The 21,764-nt window shown below is 51.6% G+C and overlaps 1 protein-coding gene across 3 annotated transcripts in view; it reads right to left on the reverse strand.

Moving 5' to 3' along the window:
* The window catches only part of Sh3pxd2a (SH3 and PX domains 2A), a 197,129-nt gene that overhangs the window by 21,036 nt on the left and 154,329 nt on the right, over positions 1-21,764 (reverse strand). The gene's annotated exons all lie outside the window — the stretch shown is intronic.

Genomic DNA, 21,764 nt, shown 5'->3' on the forward strand with positions numbered 1-21,764 from the left:
GTGGAGGCAGGCTGTGAAGGCCTGCCTGCAGGATGGTGGAGGCAGGCTGTGAAGGCCTGCCTGCAGGATGGTGGAGGCAGGCTGTGAAGGCCTGCAGGATGGTGAGGGTAGGCACTGGGGCCAGGACATAGATGGCAGAAATGGTCAGAGGGCAAGGCACTGACCCAGAAAACCTGGGAAATGCCTTGAGCAATTGCAGCAGAAAAGATAAATATTCTTGCTAAGAAGAGAGCAAGAGGTCCCTCCCCCACAGCCCTGCACATTTGATTAGGTGTAGTGAAAACAGTGGTACCCCACCCCAGCGTGGAATACGTTGCTCAGGGAGGTGAGGAGTTTGTCGGAGCACAGGGCACCCGCCATCTTTCTTCTCAGCCTCCCTGCCGTTTGGCAGCCTCTGGCTTTGAAAAGCATGGCGGCCTCACAGAGACTGACAGTCAGCGTTTCTTTTCCCCAGCACAGGTCAGCAGTGCTCCCACTTCAACCCCTCACAGCTGCCCTTTAAGAACGCTGACACTGCAATCACAGTAAATGTGCGCATGGCATCCTCAAGTGACCTCTGACAGTCAGGTCACATGACAAAGGCTCATTCATAGCTCTTGTCCATTCATGGTGTCTGCTCATTTGCTTGCTCACTCATTCAAGAATCAGTTACGGAATAAAATATCTGAAGTTTAGGTCTTGGGACCCCTGGCTGTCTTCTGATGAACCTTACTTGACCCCCCTCTCCCCTCCCTTCTCTCCTTTGCCCTCCACATAATCTGGCCTCAGGGCTCCTTTCTGTTCCAGGCAGACTCTTTGGGTCCAGTTCAGAGTTTCCAAGGTTTCTTTTGAGCAGCAGCAAGTGGCAGTCTGAGAAGACACAGGGGGAGGTTCTCCTAGGCACCCCCAAGCTGGGCTTGGCCTGGGAAGGTGGGGAAGATGCATCATGGGTAATAAGAAAACCACAGAGAGAAGAAACCCAGTAGCTTATCATAGCTGGGCAGCCCTTAGAACAAAAGCCATTCCCTAGGTCTTAAATTAGACCCTCTCTGTCCCTTACAGCAAGCAGGCCAGGGTTTCCAAAGTCTGTGGACCAGCCATCCCACCCTTGTAGAGTGCTCCACAGTCCTCTGCTTGACGCTCTGCAAAGCCCATTGAGGCCCTGGCTTGTATGCCTCGGAGGTCTTGGCTGTGTCACTGACTCTTTGGGGTCTCCGTTTCCTCTGCTGCTGACAGCTGGGCCAATTCCCTAGCTCAAATTCCATGGCCCAGGGCCCTTGCTGGCTGCCCGGTTCATTTCTTCCAGGGGGTGAAAGAGAGGCCTACAGGAGCCTCCTTCCCCACGGTGCAGAGCAACTACCCAGTCTTGACTAGAACCTAAGTATTAGGACTACCCTCTGAGCTAGGCTGTGATGGCAAGACCAGGCCACACACATGGACAACCTCCACGGGGACTTCTCATTGAGGCCCTCTTGGAAGCCCAAAAGGCCAGAACTACAAGATGATGGGTCTCTGGGTTAAGGAAGAAGGGCGATTTGACTTCTGATGAGAGAACAGTTGAGGCCACTGAGCAGTTTAGGACGGGGAGGTGCTGGTACCCACATGTGGGAACAGGATGGTAGTCAGGCAGGCCAGGGCTAGAAATACTCGACTGATACCCTCTAGCACTCTAGCCTCTGGGCTGTAGGTGGCTTTCAGGCCCCAGACAACCGGCCTCACTAAGCTGCTGGGGAAGGAGAAGTGTCCCAGGTGGCTCCCATCCTGGCGCTGACAGACAGAATGTGCTTTCAGTGCCGTGGAGAACTATAGACGGTGGGAGGTAGATGCTCACTTTGAAGCTCAGGTCAGGCTGGGGGTGCTCACCGATGGTGGGGGCCTCCACTCATCCTCTGCCTTTACCTCGAATGCTCTCAGCGTCTGGAGAAGCCTGATAGGGTTGGGTCAGGTCAGCATCCGTGGATATGAAAAGGGCCTCCCTGACCACCTCTCCTGAACCCGGAAGGCCCTGAACACCACACGCAAGCTTCAGGCAGCCTTCATTTGGATGTCTAAAGAGGTTTCTCTGTCTACTCTTTGCAGAGATGGGCTAGCAGGTGTCGAAGGGCTCGCGGCTCACTCATGGAGAGGAGCAAGGAGGTAAGCTACAGAGATAGCAAGATCAACTGCTCCTTGACCTAGGCTTGAAGGGAAAGCCTTCCTCCCTCTTCTGCTGGATTCAGGTGGGTGAGACACGATGCAGGCTTGAGTACCAATCATGCTTGCCAGGTGGACCCACAGAACTCAAGGTGTATTACCAACTTGGGGTCACTTTTCAAGAGACTCCTGAAAGCCAAAACTCACGCCTATATTTGTAGCAACTCCTCAGGGTCCCAGGTAGGAAGGCAGGTGACTTGGTGGCCTAATGGAGGTTGGGTGGCTGTCTTCCAGGACGGGGCTCCCAAGTCATCCTGGCAGGAGCTAAGGATGCTATCCCCTCTATAGGCAGAGGGCTTGTGAGGGACGCCTGTCGTCGTCTGGCACACGTCTGCTGCACAGGCTTTGGTACTAGGAATGGGGACTGGATGGAGACTTGCTAAGAGGCTGAATGGCAGTGACACCCAGTGGGCAGAGCACCATCACTAGGTTCCTGTGTACCTCACGCTGTGTCCAAGTAGCCTCTTTAAACTAGGACATGCCATGCTGGGTGTGGTAGCACACGCTTTAAATCCTAGCACTCAAGAAGCAGAGGCAGGTGCATCTCTGTGAGTTTGAAGCCACCCTGGCCTAAAGAGCAAGGTCCAGAACAGCCAGGGCACAGAGAAACCTGAAGAGTCTGGCCATCCCCAAGCATGTCTCCTCTGCTGGAGATTAACTTAGAACTTCATTCTCTTGCAGGACCTGGGGCTGAGACCGTCATCATCCTTAGAGCCTAGTGTCCAGCACTGCCTAGAACACACGCCTAAGCTTCTGCTCCTGCCCCAACACTTGCAGGACTGGGCAGGTGATATGATGGCTATAGAGAAAAGCCTGCCACTGGCTCAGCGGTGGGCACCTCCACCCAGCCATGATGGGCAGGCTGAAACACTGCCTAGGTGTGCACGGGTGAACACAGCAGAGGTGTCTACCCGGCTCCCTGCAGACTCCCTGAGCTTGCTCACACCCATGGTGGCTAGCAGGCCTCTCTGAGATGCCACGGACATCAGTTGCTGTAACTGGGGCTCCTGACCCAAGTCACTGCTGTTCTACGGAGGGGCAAACAGGACGGAGCACCCTGTGGGGTTTCTAAATGCATTGCAATGCATGTACTTTTCCACCAGTGTGTGTGTGTGGATGCACCCACGTATGGACAAGGGTATACTGAGTGGGGGGAGGGGTGGTTATGTATGTATACCCATGTATGTGTGGGTGGGCACATGTACATATGGGAGCAGAGCTAGGTCTGCATCTGCATGCATTACACAATTACAGCCAACCACAGTAAGAACGTTCAACTCCTGATGCAGGCTGCTTTATTTACTTAATTCTGAGAAATGACGTCATTGTCATTAAGTTTCCCACTTTAGAGATGAGGAAAGGCTAAAATCCTAGAGAGTTCATCTAGAGCTCTGAGTCTTAGCCACTCTAGATGGTACAGGTGTGACACACTGGGTCCCTCAATATTGTCACTTACGTTATCCTGGCTTAATATAGCCTCGCTGTGCAACTGTGGGCAAGCTACTAACCTTTCTGATTCTCAGTCTCCCTTCTGATATTAGCATAACTAGCGGGGCCCATCTGCCAAGGCTGAAGAGGAAAATCAGAGAACAGACTGGCGGCTGGGCTGAGCTAGTCCCAGAGTGGTGGGGCTGCTGACGGCTAAGCGTCCACACCTGTGGATGGCTGGAGGTAATGAGCTTCTACACAAGCTGGGTAGCTATGTCACCTAGAGGGCCCATGGGGGTAGGTGAGGGGCTCCCACTCTTTGTTCCTGGATGGAGAACTCAGAGATTAGTTTTAGAGAAGCCTGAGAGAACACCCTGTGGGTATGTGACCTGTAAGGGGTCTTCCAGGCAGAGCCCCAGGCTGCGGAGTCACCCAGAAGAACAAACTCCTGCAGCTGCCCTTGCTCCTCCTTCTTCCCCAGGGTCTCTCCAGGAATCAAAGGCCCATGGGAGAGGCCTCCCTGCTCACTAGGCCTCAGGAGCCTCCTTCTTTATCTTGGTCTAAGTGCCAAGGAGCTAGAGAGAGAGGACCAAGAGCCGTGCCTAACATGGTTGCCTAAGGATGTGGGTGTGGAAGACACAGACCAGGTCCAGCCCCAGGAAGGAACTGCTCAGGCTCAGGAGCCAGGTGCCCCCATCTCAGGCCACAGGTATCTTCTGTGACCATTTGGTTGGTCACTAAGAGTCTACCTGGCTGGCCAGTTTCTGGGAATGAAGCTTGAATCTTCCACGTGGAGGCAAGGCAAGGGAGAGACAGACAGACAGACACAGGGAGAGAGACACAGGGAGAGAGAGAGAGAGAGAGAGATAGGAAGAGGAACAGCAGGACAGCAGCTGGCTGGGGCTGAGCCTCTTCAGGAGGGGCTGAGCATGGCTGGGGGGTTGGCAGGAAGTGATGGGCACCCCCAGGCCACTGCTGTCCCCAGGGTGACCAGGCCACAATGGCCTCCTTAAGTAGGGAGGATAATGAACTCATTAGAGCGAGAGTGAGGCCAGCTGTATACAATTAGGATGTTAATAAAGTCCTCTGAGGTCACTGCTCAGCCTAGGACAAAGCAGATGGCAGGGGAGGGGAGGGGAGCCCCTACTCCTTTCCTCCCCTTCTGAAATCCTCCCAACCCTTCCAGATGTTGAGATGTGTCTTCCTTGAGGCCCCCACTCTCCCCACTCTTCTGGCTCTGCTCACCCTGCGGCTGAGCCGAGTTTGACAGTGGTTTTGCCACTTCCTAAGTGGGCCACTGGCCTCTGTGAGCCTCACTGGCATACAGGGGATAACTATCTGGGGAGGGGACTCCCCTCAATCAGGGACACAGAACTGTCAATCACCTGGGATTTTTACCGTGCCAAGCACTGTTCCAGTGAAAGGAAAGCCACCCCCAAGAACACACTGGAGTTTCTCCTTCTCCGGCCCCCCCAGGCAGGGCACACAGCTGTGAGGCCAGCAGGAGAGGCCCCTTCTCCTGGCTCCATGCCTTGGTGTCAGCCCCTTGGCCCAAACCCAGGATTTTGAGACAGGCCACAACTCTGATTTTGGAATTTGAGAAACCTACCACCTTTAGGTGAGTTCCAGGCCTCACTTTTGTATCTATTACAGCATCCCAACTCTTGCCCACATGAGCTGGCCTAGTCACTGCAGAGCGAGTTCATGTGTGGCTCTACCTCTGATTTGGGCCTCTTAAGGCTTCCATACTCAGATGACAGATGGTGTGACATGGATCTAGGTACTAAAGAAACTGCAGACATTTGGGGTCTTGATGGTGTGGATTTGGGGGAGCCAGAAACCCATCCTACCAGAATCCTCAAGCAGCACCCTAGCTTGCTGCGGCAAATGTCCCCACTCTGTGGCAAGTCTTCTCCCTAGAAGTGTGATGTGCCTAAGTAGTCCTATCTTTCTTCCTTGGAGGAGGCTCGGGGACAGTAGGAGAGTTAGGATTAGCGAGCATCCAGTGAGAAGGACTGCCCAGGCATAAGTCACCAGCACAGGTGGCCATGGCTGAGCCCTAAAGTCCTGGCCTCAGCTCCATTTCCTTCCTATCTCCTTGTAGCAGATCCAGGGCTTCTCTCTAGAGGGGCCAGAGGAACAGGAAATGCAGCCCACTCACACATGCTGTGCCTTTAAGAGCAGCGAAAGGCTAGCATCCCTAGGCCAGGCCTCCCCTGGTCAGAAGGCTCTGTCACAGCATCCTCCTGCCAAGACACACTCCAGTTCTCAGCGTGTGGCCTCCACTGTCCAAAGAAAACAGGAGAGGCTTTGGAGCTGGTTGAGGGCTCCTCAGTCCCTCTTGTGTGCGCACACACAGCGCCTGCCCTCCTGACCCACTCACCTAGTCCTACCCTTGGCACTCGCCCTATTTTGTTGTCCAAGGCCCACTCCCTTTCCCCATATGGGGCCTTGAGGCCAGAGGGTCCAGAGCCTTCCCAGGGTGCCTGGATTCCAAGACCATGAGCACAAACTGCCTACATCACCATCTGGAAGGCTCCATGGAGTCTGTGGCAAGGAGACAGAGGCTGGGCTGCTGCTGTCTCTCCTAGCTTATACCGCCCACCTCGCTGGATCAACCCATACTTAGGCTGGGGTCTGTCAAGCTCACAGGGCTCTGATGGAGTTTGGCAGTGTTGTGGGCAAGGTACTGAGAAGGTAGTTCATCTATCAAGCAATTGCAGGCAGAGAGGAGTACATAACAGAAGGTAGACACAGGTTTAATCAAGGGCTCTCCAATCATATACTGTCTGGGATCTGATCCCAGCCATGGACTTCCTAACTAATGAAATGAAGCAATTTCTTCATCTGTAAAGTAGCCCTAGAAAGCACAGTATATGTATAAGGATTAGCTATCCCTCCTTATTCTAATAATTTAGTATATATAGTAATAAAATTTAATTATATGTTAGATAAAAAGATTCAAAATTACACCTGATTTCTAAAGACTTGCCAAGAGCTAACCTCACACTTTTAAAGTGCAAGCCATGGAGAAGAAACGAAGACCTCAGGTCTGGGCAGAAGGACCTTAAGTGATCTGTGTGTGTGTGTGTGTGTGTGTGTGTGTGTGTGTGTGTGATTTAGTTTCGGTGACATTGCTGTTTGGCTTTGATCTGGCAAGGTCCCCACTGAAAACATGTGGGTCTGATAAATTGGGCATGGTGGTGCATGCCTGTAACCTAGCAATGGAAGGCAGAGAAAGGAGGACCACAAGTTCAAGGCTATCCTTTGCTGTGTAGTGAGTTTGAGGCCAGCCTTGGCTACATGAGACCCTGGGAAGAAAGAAAGGGGGAGAGAGAAAGAGGAAGGGAGATAGGCAGTATTTCAGCAGCGAGAGGTGGTGGCGAGGAATGGAGGGTAGAAGACATTGTCACTGGGATGTGCAAGACAGCGGGGCCCAGGCAGCTCCTGCCCTGCATGTGCTAGTGGCTGATGCAAGGCTTGCTGAAGAAACCGGAGATGCCCAGTGATTAGATCCGGAGTGAGGGGAGAGTCCCCAGGGATGCTGACTAGGCACTGGATGGTGATTTACAGACTAACCTAACTATGCAGGACAGAGAGGTCAGGAGTTCTGAGAGCCAAGTCACCTGCTAACCTGGTTGGTTGGGATATGCCAAAGCCCAGATTTCTGGGCCTTTGGATCTGGGGCTGCAGTGCTGCAGGAGTCCCAGCTGCTGTCTGGCTTGTCTATAGAGGACTGACAGAAAGAAGCCTGTCCTTCGAGATGTTTTAATCAGGACAGGGTGAGGACACACATGCTGTGTTGGTGGTACCATCTCATTTAGAAGAGGCCGTGCAAGAACCAGAAGCCAGCAGGGAGGGGTCTAAACAGATGGTAGTGACAGGTCAGAATCTAAGAAGATGCTAAGAGTCAAATGGGGAGATAAAAAAGGCACAGCTTAAGACAGGGACCTTAGAAGTGTCTTCCATTTGCTCTTTGACCTGATGGAGGATGTTGGTTTGGAGATGTGGCTCAGCAGTTAGGCGTCTATGCTGTTCTTGCAGAGGAACTGAGTTCCTAGCACCCAAGTTGGGCAGCTTAGAATTGTCTGTAACTCCATTCCAGGGGATCTGATGCTTCCAGCCTGTGGGTACCTGCACACAAGCACATATACCGCCACACAGAACCCTACCCACATAATTAAAATAAATATCTTGTTATACCTTAGCTAAGGATATAGCTAAGTTGGTCGAGCGCTCGATAAAGCTCTTGGTTCAGTCCCCAGCACTGCATAAAGCAGGTCTAGAGGAACACACCTATGACCCCAGCACCTAGAGGTGGAGAGGCTCAGAAGGCCAGATCATCCTCGGCTACGAGGAGAGCTTCAGGCTACCCTACCATTTATGAGACTCCATCTCAAAAAAAAAAAAAAAATCAAACCAAACCAAAGCAACTATATAACTTAGGTGGACACTGGGAATACCCTGGGCAGAGGAGGGCATTGGATTGGCAATGGGAGGGAAAGAGAGGGGTGTCCCCCAACCTGAAATCCCAGGCTGCCCTAGGAATATAACTTGCACGCTGCACAGCTAAGTGGCTGTAGTGGAACAAGTTCCAGGTCTGGGTGGTGACAGGCCAACTTCCCTGCAGCTCTCCTTCAAAGCCCTCCAGTCAGCCAGCCCCTCCACAGACGGCCAACTCGAACTGCTCGTCCATCCTGAGGTGGGTCCCGGGAACCAACTCCGGTTTCCAGGCTTATGAGGTACACACATTTACCTGGTGAGTCGGTGCACTTCACCAGCCCCGATGTTTCTATATCTCACCCTGCAAGCTCTATCTCACAGATGCAAGCCGCTCATTTACTGCTTCCTCTCCTCGCCACTGCTGCCTTCAAGCAAGTCAGTCTCAAAACAGTCAAAGGTGTGGCTTCTATCCCATCAGCCCCACCTCCCAGTTACAACTCCTCTGGGCTGTGTAACAGAGCAAGGAAGCGACACCCAGACCAAAGAGGTTTTCCAGTACAAGATCTGTACCCGAGAGTAACGGTGACTTAGGATCAGCGTTTCTCAAACATCAGATATCCCCCACACACAACACCACATCTTTATTTACCATATTCCACAACTAGGTATTCTATAGATTGCATATGCAAAGACATGTGCCACCTAATGACGGGGACAATTTCTGAAAAGTATATTAAGACGTCACAGCTGTATGAACGGCGCAGAATGTACTAAAACTATACACCTAAGTGGCCTCGCTCAGTTACCTGAAGGGGTCTTGTGATATAATCAGGAGATGCCACAAATGTGAAGTGTATGAGACCAGACAATACAACATAGCAGACTGTGTTAGAGTAATTTTGTAACAATATAAATGGGAGTATATACTAAAACATGTTAAAAACTGCAATATAGTAAATACATGTTAGTAATGTAGTTACTCATCAGTTACACATTATATACTGGGCATAATTATATGTGTTGTCTTTTCATATGATTGATACTGCAACTTAAATGGTTGAGCCAGGTATGGTGGCACACACCTTTAATCCCTGTGTTGGAGGGCAGAGGCAGGCAGGTCTCTGTGAATTCAAGGCCTGTTGGAGCTACATAGTGAGACCCTGTTCTAAACAAATGAAACAAATAAACAAGCAAGCAAACATTGTTATTTTTTTTGGTTTGTTTTTGGTTTTTTGTTCCTTTAAGACAGAGTCTCACTAGATGGCCCAGGCTGTCCTTGAATCTGGGACCCCCTGTCTCTGCCCACTGAATGTACAGATTATAGCAGACAGATTTACACCAGAATCACCACCTTGAGTTACGTTTTCCACTATGACATCACGACATCTCCAGCACAGCCAGGAGATAGGAATTCTTCAATTCCATTCTAACCTTATCACTTGTCACCATAGTGCACAATTCATCACCAACTGAGCAGTAGGAGCTAGCTCTGCGGCTGTATTTAAAGTGACCCATTCATCTTTTTATTTCCAATGAATAAACAACTAAGGCAGCCAGCCCCAACCAGGGGGAATGGAGGCTGGAAGAGTTTGAGCTTTGCTACAACCGAGGAGGCTAGCTGTATCCCGTTCCCTCTGTAACTGAGGCGATCTGAAGAGAAAGCCAGTCATTGTGGAATATCAAGCCAAGATTGAACATTGAGGGGCCAGCTATGCCCACAGTGTGAAATACACAGGCTGCATAGAGCTTCCCTGTACGGCCAAGACCATGCTTGGGTGGATGGGAGGTAGGGTGGATGAAGGTTTCAGGGGACACACCTCCTATCAGAATTGATCAACATAGCTGGAGGAAGAGGCTGAAGGAGTAGGTGTTGTGCATAGGAAAGGGAGTCTGAAATCTCGTGGCTTGCCAAGGTTGTGGGGAGAGGGAGAAATAAACAAACAAGCAGATACCACAAAAGAGCAAAGTGTCTAGCAGCAGGACTGTAGATGCCCCTGTGGTTTCTAATTTGGGGGACCCAGGATCGCATGAGGGCTCCCATCGCTGATGGAGTTCCCAGATTGTCTGGTGATTTCACTTGTTTTATTTTTGTCTGTTTGTCAGCTGTTTATTTTTTGTTTTTTTGTGATTTTGTGAGTGTGTGTCTTGTGCATACAGGTGCCTTTGGGGGCCAGAAGAAGGTGTCACATGCCCTGATACTGGGGTGACACGTGGTGTAAGCCACCTGATAGGTACACGTGCTGGGAATGGGACCTGAGGCCCCTGGAGGGCAGCGAGTGTTCCTTCCAGTGCCTAAGAAGGGCACATGGATGCGTTTATGTAGGACTTCCCTTTTCTCTTTCTGCTAAAACCAGGAGTTCCCTGGCCTTAGGACTGCGTAGGCTTCTACTAAGTGCTGTCGCCTACCTCCCAGCTGAGCCCGGCCCCGCTCCAATTGGGCAAAAATAAAACAGGGGCAACTGCAACCTGAAAGACCATCTCCATAAACAGTGCAAACCCACTCTACAATTTGCCGAGGGCATTCCTCCCTCCAAACCCTCCTTATTTCATTTCTGGGGAATTTTAAATAGAGGGCTTGCAAGAACTCTGCACCGCCTGACGTCAGCAGCTTTCTGACAACGTGGATTCCTCTGTGTGGTATGGGGAGCAGCCGCCACCGGCGCCCAGGTTTTTCCAGGTTCCTCTCCCAGTTGGAAACTGGGAGCCGCTGGTGTCACCCTAGTACACTGTGGGACAGCAGAAGGTATCCCACTTGGGGTCCCCCAGACCCTCAAACAACGCATCAAGCCATTGGAGCAACACCTATCCTAGTGTTTGCTTCAGCCAACAAACTTAAAAACAGATATAAATATACTTTTCAGAAAGATGTTTCCCTGTGCCATACACCGAATGGAAAACCACGATTCCCGATAAAAGATAACTCGGAAAAAGTCAGACAGCAATGCCTCGAGGTTCAGCAAGACACTGAGGCGAGTTCAGCGAGAGCCTCGATTAGGTCAGCTTTTCCTCTTAAACAAAGGCTGTCAGCCAACTGACACTCTAGGAGCCCCACTGAACACCTTCTCCCGGACCTGGTGTGGAGGGAGAGAAAAGCAAGGAGATGAAGAGCTACTCGGTAGGTGTCCAGCATCACATGGGTACAAATGGTTCTCTGGGAAACACTGGCCTAGTCCTGTGGCTTAATATTCTGCAGGCTTTGAGCTACACACAGCTCAGCCTTCAGCAAACTTTGAGGTAGCCTACAAACAACTTCCCTCTGAAGAATGGGACAGACCCCTGCCCTCCTTACCCTACCGCTGCTAAGGTGATAGATGGGGAAATTTGTTCTGGAAAGTCTCTAGGTTGATGGAGGATGGGGGGAATTCAGGAATCCAACAGACCCCTCTGCCCGCAGGTGTCAGGTACTGCCAGGGACTCGACGGTTGCCCACCCCTGCCTGTCGAGAAAAAGGATGGGAAGTCACTACCGCTTGGCTATTTTCTTTCTCTATAGCCACATGGGATTCGAGTATTATCCCAATTTTTATAGTCAGAAAGCCTGGAGCGCACAGTTAGCTGCATGATGGTCACGGGCTGGCTACTTAGTAGCGTGGGAGCTGAGCGCTAGTAGTTCATGGTCTTTTTGGGGAAAGAATTTCTGTCTTGTTCTTTTTTTGGCCCCGTGGGACTCTGAGTCCCTCCTGGGTTGGTTTCTCTGTTTCGTCACTGTGTTCAGGCCCTGTCCTTCATGCTGCCCCCTCTCCGCTGCCACTACGGTTTCCTCCCGTCATCTGCAGGACCCTGACCTGAGGTTTGAGTTGACCGTGGCCCCAGGTAGAGTAAGAGATCCCCAGGGACAGCATCTCGTGGAACCCCCAGCCTGGCTTGGGTGTTTTGGAGAGAGAGGGGACCTGGTGAGTGGTTGTTCAGAACACATGCCTCTCCCTTCCCTGATCTCTGTTGTTAACCTCAGCTGTCTCTGCACAGGCTCACGATCTCCCACACTCCGCTCCTGGGGTCCGTGCGAGCTGCTGCTAGGTTGGTTCTCCTCAGCCCCCATCTCTCTAGCCCAGAGCCTTCTGTCCTGCTAGAATGGGGTGCGGCTATTCCTTGGACGATCCTTCTCCTCCAGCTCCCCAGTGCTGGGAAGTCACGGACAGCACCTCCTCTTACTCGGGGAGCTCTGACCTAGGGAACTAAACACAGACTATTGTTGTTGGCTGTGTAAATGGCCCTGGCCATGCAGGAGGCAGACACTCCCATCCACGAGAGCCCTGCAACCTGATGGTGAACCCAGTTGGAGCACTTCTGCTCAGGCAGGCCTCTCCCTCATAGGAGTGGAAAACTGAACTTCAGGGAGGACAGAAGGCCACTCCCGCCAGGGACAGGCCTACTCCCAGGTTTAGGCTCCTAGAGGAATGGGGTAGGGAGGAGGTGCCCATCTGAGGAAGCCATGCAGTCTGGCCACAGGCTCCATTGGGATCATATGCACAGGTTCACATACCAGGGCCCACAAAGAAGCCCTCCCTAATGGGTACAACTTGGAGCTCTCAAGGGGGCCGCCCCAGAGACCTGCTCCCCTTACCCCTGAGAACACAGGAGAGACAGCTGCATCCAAAACAGCTCCTTGCCACGGTGTCTTACCCAGTGCCTACAAAGCCACAGGGTTGGTTACCTGGGTGCTACCTAGCACATGTGATGACCTGGGCTATGGAGCTCCGTGGCCATGGCTGATTGATCTATACAACTGCCCAGCACATGTGATGACCTGGGCTATGGAGCTCCGTGGCTATGGCTGATTGATCTGTACAACTGAGGTCGCACTGCTACACGGTGCAGGACTGTAGGGGTGATAACCACAGGAAAGGGCATTCTGCTCTGTGCCTGGCATATGTAATCTGCCACATGCAAAGGCTTCTTATACTCCAGAAAGCAGCACATCTCTAAACCACCCTGTCCTGGGATGACTATCTATCTGGGAGCCTTGGAAGAGTTTGCAGTAAGTAAGAGGCTCTCTGTACTTCCTGCTCCACCTCACTTGCCTGTCTCCAAGCACCAACTTATTTCCATGGTTCCTGAGAATGTGTCTAATGTAGATGCTACCCCAGTGTTAGAGAAAGGTCACCCCAAACCAGATATCCCCCCAGCTTGCTACATACTCTCCACAGTGATTGGCCACACAGTAGTGATAGACACATAGGATTACCAATGAGAGAGGCAGCTCTAGCAAAACTACCAACACCAGAAGGGAGGGACACGAGGAAGGCCCTCTTAGCCAAGCAATGATGCGTAACTCTGTCGCCTCTTTCATTCTTCACGAAGGTCTTTGTAACACATCTCTGTGCCTGGCACACATGGCAGGAGATAAAGGTCTGTGGTGCAAAGAAATGAACAAAAAGCGTCTAATGTCACGCCTGCTTGTTTGCCTGGCTCTCAATTTCTCCATTCTGAATAAGGCTGATCAATAACCCCTCTTCCAGCAGAGATGAGAGACCCCAGGGAGGTAACTGACTTAGATCGCTTGCCACATTCTTATCTCTCAGCTGTCAAGTTGTCCAACCCTGAACTCTTGGAGGGGGAACTTCATTCTAGAAATACTCTTTGGTGAGAAGACCTAGCTAGAGTCTAATGGCAGAACGTGGGGGCAGAAACAGGCTATGAGCATCTTCTTCTTCTAAATACACTTTGGCGATGACAGGCCCAAGACCTTCCCATCTAAGTGCCTAGCCCTTAGCCACAGCATGCTACGATGTCATGTCACAGAGAAGAAGCAGTATCGGTAATAACGTGGTCAGCCTAGCCTGACCCTTAAATGGGAACGCAGCATCTTTATCCCCTTCTTCCTGCCTTGGCTTCTAGATCAGAACCTGCCCCTGTTGGCTTAGATCTCACCCAGTTTCCCACCCGGGAACCACATCTACAAGGTAAGGTGGTGGGCTGTCTTCATGGGGTTTGAGAGATGGGGCTGTTCAGGGCAGTCTGGACAGAGGTCTGAAATGTTCCCTGTGGTTGTGTCAATGTCAAGAGCTTTGACCCACGGTAAGCAGAGGCCCTCTGGATCTAAGGAGTTAAGTTTGTATTTGCCTATTCATTGAGGCCTAGGACAGTGCTGGGCCCTGGAAGCAGGAGAGAGTAAATATTTATAAGGGAGCCAGTGAGGCAGGGCGACCCCTGGGTGCTACGTTTCCTTATGCAAAGCCCAGATGATGAGCTAAACTCCCTTGCTCTTTTCAAAGATGGCTAGTTACGATCCCACTTTGGCAACAAGGTCCACACAGCCTGGGTACCATGCCCCATACAAAGCCACGGCTCTGCCATTCTAATGCCTAGGAGTGGGTCAGTCTATCTGAGGCTTGCCTGTGAAGCACCAGTTGAGGTGAGGGGAAAAGGATGAGAAGTTGCTCCCACCCCTGGGTCTAGGCTAGACCCCAACATCCCAGTGTGCTAAGCTATATTCTTCTTTGAGACAGCCATCTGACCTCCCTCATCACATACTGTGAAAGTATAAGGCACGTGTGCAGAAAATGCCTGGATACTTGGATGGTGAGTGTGTCGGTGGAGAGGACGTCCCAGGAAGATAGGAAGACTCTGGGAAAGTGGGATTCCCCAGTTCACCTCAAAGAGGAATGGGGAAGGCAAATTGCTCGGGGCAGTTCCCAAGCCCAGCACCAATGGGGCTCAGTGGAGCTCTCCAAAGCTGGGCCTGTGAGAAGACTCCCTGGCTTGGATTCTGGCCTCTTTAAGGCCCAGAGCTATGGCTTTCACAGATCTTGTTTAAACTTGAGAGGGTGGGGGAGGGGCCGAGGGAAACTACATTCTTCCCCACCAAAGCCAAGAGTCTAAAGTAACACTTCTGGTTGTGAGTGATGGCAGTCTGTTTGTGATTATGGCCCTGGCTTTCTGGCAGGGCAGCCCTGGAACCCCACAGTCTTGCTGACGGGAGGGACACTCTCCCTCACTTGGGTAATCTTGTCCTCATCTGACATGACCAAAGACATTCATCAGCCCCTCCGCTTCCAACAGTTCTCCATGGCAACTCCTCAAAAACACTATTTAAAGAGGGGGGGAAAAGCCACCCCAAAACCCTATCGTGAAATTCTTTCTGTTCCAGGCACGTCCTAAAGAACCCAAGAAGCATCAGCAGGGGCTGATGTCATCTGCAGGAGGGAGGGGGCGCTGGACCACCCTCTCCCTCTTCCTTTCATCAGGGAGAACAATGCATGCACACATGGATGCCCCTTTGCTGCCACAGTCAGAGGCGGCTCGGGGAAGCTCAGCTGTGCTCTCTCCCGGAAATTTAATCTGCGAAGCATTTGGCCTCCAAAACTCAATTCCAAAGGTGTCCGGGAGCCCACCAACCCTGTGATCATTGTTACAAATCCAGGGCTGCAAGAGTCCGACCCCCGTTTGGCAGCTGGGAAGAGCTGGCTGGGGGATGGGCAACATGGCCACTGTCCCCTCCCCTGTGCCTCCTGTGTGGAGAGACTGTATGTTTATACAGGCCCGGCAGCAGGGAGGTAGCATAACTCTCTAGGATCTCCACACTGTGGGACAGAGAGGCTACTTCTGGCTCGGTTGATAAAAGTGCAGTGGTTAGGGAATAGGAGCGTGTCAGATCCAAGAAGCAACTGTGGGCACTGCTGTCACCCCTCTGTCAAGGGCAGACAAGGGCAGCTGGCGTGCGAAGGGACAAAGTGGCTTGAGGTAACCCATTAACTGGTAGCTGAGCTTAGAGCGCAGATTGACCAAGAACACCTTATGCAAAGCCTGGCTTCCTTCCAGAACGGCTCTACCACTCTGCCCATTAATACGACACCCCGAGTGGTGTGCCAAGTGGCAATTCCTTGACCCAGTGCCTCAGGCAACAAGTGGGAGTCAGGAGCTGGCAGCGAGGACCACTAGGCTAGAGAGAGGTCAGTGGGTCAAACCGGCCATGGTAGGAGCCCGTGCTTACACTGTAGGTGCTGGCTGGTACAGGGACCTAAGGCCCTGCGATCTTGCCACACTTGGCTGCTATCTGTCTCCTCCCAACAAACCGGCTCAAACCAGCCGACAACTCAAATACGTGAGCACGAAGACTTCAACTCACGGGCAGGCTGGGGCCCTGGGAGAACAGGAAACAAATGAGAAAGACAGAGTGACTGGGAGCGCCAGGCCTGGGTGCCTAGCCAACCGCAACAGAGCCCTTCTTGAGATGAGGCTGCAGGGGCTGAGCCTGGGGTCTGACGGGGACTCAGCCAGCCATGGGCAGTACTGCATCCTCTGGAGGAAACCAGCTTTACTCTAGAGCCTAGGAAGACAAGCAAGCCTGCATTCTCCCCAGTATCAAAGTCCCAGAGCCATGAGGCAGTCCTGCCCACCTCCTTCCCTCTGCACGGCAGGGAATAGCTGCTCTTTGATATCACACAGTAGGTCCTTTCAGTCTACTTACTGCAGCTGAACTCAGCCACTCAAGGGTATCCTCTGCCCTTCAGCCAGATCTCATCAGTCCCTTCCACCTATTCACCCTGCGGGCAACACCTGACTTCTCCACCCTGGCAAGTTGCCCACCACTCCTTTGTTTAAGATTCGCCTTCTTCAGGAACCTTCTCTCCACCCAGCCCAGCACTGAGCCTCCACAAAACCCATAGCGCCCAGTGCATGTGCCATTTGGAACCCTAGCCTCCTGTGGTCAGCCTCACCTTGCTTTCGGCTTTACATGGTGAATGTCCTCAGCTCACGGTATCTGTATTACACGTTGAGTCTCAGGGATGTCGATGTCGGCAAGGGCAAGACAATGGTGGATTCCTGTCCACTGCTCTGCCCAGTCCTATGCATGTGCATGGGTCACACAGTAGGTTCTCAATGCCTGCCAGCTACGGAGGCAGGATTTCCCTGAGTACTGAAGGCTGGCGTGGAGGGAAGAGGGGAGACAAGGTTGGAGGATCTATACCAAATGGTATGACGCTGGAGGAGAGGGGCTGGATGGTTCTGTTTGGTTACAAGCAGAGAAAGGCAACATGGACTGGAGGTACCTGGACGAGTGCCGGGGAGGCACAGCTCAGGCTATTCCCAAGGCCCTCCAGACCTACCACTCACATGGGCCAGCCCCTCCTGAAGGACCTGGGGAGCCAAGATGGGGAATGCAAGGCACCTTCTCCACCCTCCTTCAAAGTCTCTCTGACCTGCAGCCCTTGGCCTTTTCCTGCTCCAGAGGAACTGACCTCTGCTTCCCAGCATTTAGGGGAAGTGGCACAGCAAAGCTTTCTGGGGTTTGCCCTTCCAAAGAAGCAAGCTCCAGACTGCGAGCACTCAGACTCCTAACCTCTGAGGCGACACTACACAAAGCTCACGTCTGCCTTCCTGGCCATGCAACCCTGGGGCAAGTTACCTCACTGTCCTGGGTTTCAGTTTCCTCCTTGGAGAGAGAGAGAAAACACCAAACTCCACCTTGTCTCTTACCAAGAGGTTTTAAAAACTGCATGCTTTTCTATCCTGTGAAACTTAAAATAATATGATTCAGAAAGACACGACCTTGGAAAAGGCTCAGAATCCCCAGCTAGCTGGCAGGGGCAGGCATATTTCCCCAGGTGGCCTTAACCTCTCCCATGATGATTCCCAGCAGGCACTGGAGAGAACAGACAGACTTCTGGCCACTTAGATTCCAAGACATGTCAAGCCAAAGGTGGCTGTGACCGTCCCAACAGACCAGACCACAGGAGAGGGAGACGCAGGTACCATGCGTCAGTTTTGGATCTAGGCACAGTTCGCTCACTTGACCATTAATCCTTGGCAGACTGACTCTTGAGTTTGGCCTTCTGTCACCCCCTGTGGCTCTCCTGGGCCATTCTCCCACAGTCCAGTCCAATAGAAGCTTGAGAGAAACAAATGAATTTTAGCAGGAGCCTGAGAGATGACTGGCTAGGAAGGGAAGAAGATATCACAGGCTGAGATAGTGAGACTCAAACGACAGTTTCATATCACACATTTCAATCAGAAAGAGATAAACTTGAGCTGTAGGAACCAGAAGGTTCCCTCCGCTTTGGGGGATTCAACGGGCTCCCAGCTGGGGAACCCCATGGAACACTGACTCCCACAAGGCTTTTCAGGTCATGTGAGCTAACTGAGTCACCCGAGTTGATCCCCACCTTAAGGCTAGGAGTCTCGGTCAGCACTGGACACCTAGAGGATGAGGTTATGGAATCCGAAAAGATGCTGATAGGAATGAGGGTGGTTGCCGTGGTCTACCCTCAGCCACCACAATGGTTACTGAAAACCCAAGTGCTGAAGTGGGTGATATCAGTAGCCACGGGGGGAAGCTGGGGAGAGAACAGGGAAGGGGCAAGTTTTCAACCCAAATTCCCCAAAGTTCTGACAAATTACACTCCCCACGAAGTACCCTGCACTTAGCTAAAGCCCATTACGTAAGAGCCGAGGACACTGGGAAGAGCTTCTCCCTATACTTCTGCTGGGGAGTGGGGGCTGCCACTTCTACCGGGGACAAAGGATCCGGACGGACATGCGTACTTACGTGCGTACGTGTTTTGGGAGGTGGGCAGGCTCTTCAGGATTGCCCACTCATAAGCCAGAGTGGGCTGAATCCGAAGAGAAAGGTCACCTCTGTCTACAGAGACAGTGTCAGGTGAAGGTGACTGGCTGCTTTTCCTGTCCAACCTGAGCAGGTAGGAAGTGTGACCGAGGGAAAGCTCGGCGCTGTGGCCCTGCCCTGTCACCTGGCAGCTGGTTCCTGGCATGAGGCTGGGAGCGCTGGGTACTGACAAACTCTTGGATGCCTTCCTAACACAGCCACGGCTCGTGTAGCTTGAAGGAAGCACTATTTCTAGAGTCTCCTTGTCCCCCACACCTGCTCCTGCTGCCCTGCAAGGTGGGCGCCAAGCTCTCCTAAGCAGGCAGCCCTCCTGCTTATGGAAGCCTGTGGCTAATTGACATAGGGCTGCCCAACTTTCCACACAGCTTCTGCCTTGAGTGCCTTGACCCTGCCCACCACCCCACACTGCCCTCTGCCCACTGGAATGTGTTCATTTTCTAAGGATCTTCCAGAAGGGCGCCCTCCCCGCCCCCTAGACCCAATCTTGACCGGCAGTGCCTCAGCTCTGCACCAGATGACAGAACTTTGATGGTCGCCATGGTAGTGTCCTGGGTGGGACTCCTCACTGCCAGCCTTGTGTAAAGCATTTGGTTGAAGGCATTTGTTCTTGAGTCTGGCTTCTGTCACAAGCCCTTCTCTTTTGTCACAGGCTGGGATAAGGACAACTGGGCAATTAAGAGCTCCAAAGGAGGTGGCTCCGGCAGGTGCAGTCCTAACGTCCCGGGTGATGTAATCCCTCTGCTGCTATCTCTGTTTCACAAACCTGCAGAGCTGTTAGGACCACCAAGTATCGTTTACTCTCTGGCTAGGTGGGATAACTGGCCCAGGATGGTAAACTGTGCATTGCTGTACCAGTCTGGTATGGTTTTGTCTTGAGAGAGAATCTCATATAGCCCAGAGTGGCCTCAAGTAGCCAAGGCTGACCTCGATCTTTGGATCCTCCTGTCTCCACCTCCCAAGTGCTGGGGTTATAGATGTGTGCCATCACGCGTGATTTATGTGATACCAGGGGTCAAACCAGGGCTTTGTGCATGTTGGGCCAGCACTGCCATCTTGCATCATTGCAAGTTCCCAGTCCAGGACGCTATTATGCACTGGCACTTGCCGTGTCTCCGTCCATGAATGCAGAGCCCTTTTGAGTTAGAGGATTCCAACTTCATAGCAGGGACTGTACGGTTGTCCCCTGTTACATAGGTAAGAAAACTGATGCCTAGAGGATCCAAGAAACTTTCCAAGGGACACAAAGAAATCCAAGTCACAGCCAGGCCTATCTGTCTTGAAGCCTGAGATTTTCATTAGAGAGATTTTGCAATCTCAGTTCTAAGATGATCCCTGTCCCACAGTGGTTAAAGCTGGGCTGATGGGCCCCGGGCTCGCTTGCTCAGGGATTTATGCTCTCTGGCCCTTTCTCCTCCAGCTGGCGTCATGAAGTGCACACACTGCATACCAGAGATGGCCTTGGACCAGAATGGACTCAGGAATTGCTGCCTAGGCAAATATAGCAGGGACATACATGCATTTAGGAAGTGACGAGCTATCAGAGAGCAAAGATTTCTGACGCTCGGACAGGACCTTGTGAGGGCTAGACAATACCTCCAAACGCACCAAACACACACTGACCCAGGGAGCCTCTCTCTTACCAGGCTGTGTGGGAGATAGGGATGCTGGTTCATGAATCCGCAAGGCATCTGGCAATGGAGTGCCCTTTCTAGAAACAGCCTAGCATGTCGTTACGGCAGTGTCCGTTTCTTAGGCAGCACAGCCTGGAGGTCTGGGTCAGCATTTAGGTTGCTCCTCAGCCGAGCAAAGTTTAAGCACAAGACTTAGAAGCTCAACAGAGTCCACTCAAGACAGCAGAAAGCGTATAAAGCTTTGCCAAGTGGGTGAGATGGATCGGTGGGTGGGGCTGCTGGCCACCAAGTCTAACCATATGGGTTTCATCTCCAGGACTGACCCAGTAGAAGAGACCCACCTCCTGTGTGTGATCCTCCAAACTCCACATGCAAGCGATGCCATGAGTGCCCCCTGGTAGCCCCCTACCCCTAAGAAATAAGTGTAAGTTAAAACAAACAAACAAACAAACAAACAAAATTAAAGCTACCCTACCCTCACAATACAGCCCACATCTTAAAAGCTTGAATTCTCATACCAATTAGATACGAACCCTCTGGGTGTATAAGCAATTATCACAGTGCCTGAGACAAAGGAAATATTCAAATAACATGAAATAAACGAATGGGTGTATTAATGAGCACAGTAGGCCTCACCTTAATGAACAGTCCCTGTGGTACAGATCGCTGCCCTCCTTTTCTTTGGAAAAAGAACATTGAAGGGCTGGAAAGATGGCCCAGCAGTTAATAGCACTTGTTGCTCTTACAGAGGACCTGCGTTCAGTTTGCAGCACCCATAGGTCCATCAATGACTCCAGTGCTAGAGAACTGGATGCCTTCTTCTGGCCTCTGCACACACCAGGTATGTATGTGGTAGACATACATACATGAAGGCTAATACTGATATATATAAAATTAAATTTAAAAAAATCTATAAAAACATTTTAAGAAGCAAATTGATTCTTGTTCCTAATGCCAGGGTAACTGGATATTCATTCATTCTCATTTTCTTTCTCTCTCTCTCTCTCTCTCTCTCCCTCCTTCCATCCTTTCTTCCTTCCTTTCTTATAGTGCTGTGGGTAAAATCCAGGCTTTGAGCATGTCTCTCTTTCTCTCTCTTTTCCTCTCTTCCTTTCCTTCCTTTCTTTCTTTCTCTTTCTTTCTCTCTCTCTCTCTCCCTCCCTCCCTCCTTCTCTCTCTCTCTCTCTCTCTTTCCATCCTTTCTTCCTGACAGTGTTGGGGTGAAATCCAGGCTTTGAGCGTGTTAAGCAAGTGCTCCACCATAGAGCAGCCTCCTCAGCCCGCAGCACTAGATCTGAAACCCAGTATGTGAATTCCAGGTTCTCGCATACATACTTTCTGCTTACATACACAGTCTCTCAAATAATGGTTGCAGACACCCATGTTTTGGGGTACCCTTACCCAAATGGCTCTCCTGTACATCCCTTCTAGCTGACAGAAATAATTTTAAACATTTGTCCCACAAGCTGGGTGACCTGAGTTTGAACCTTGATTACCAGAATCTCCAGGAGGAAGGAGCAAACC

This window comes from Mus caroli, chromosome 19 (assembly GCF_900094665.2).
Source record: "Mus caroli chromosome 19, CAROLI_EIJ_v1.1, whole genome shotgun sequence".
Taxonomy (NCBI): domain Eukaryota; kingdom Metazoa; phylum Chordata; class Mammalia; order Rodentia; family Muridae; genus Mus; species Mus caroli.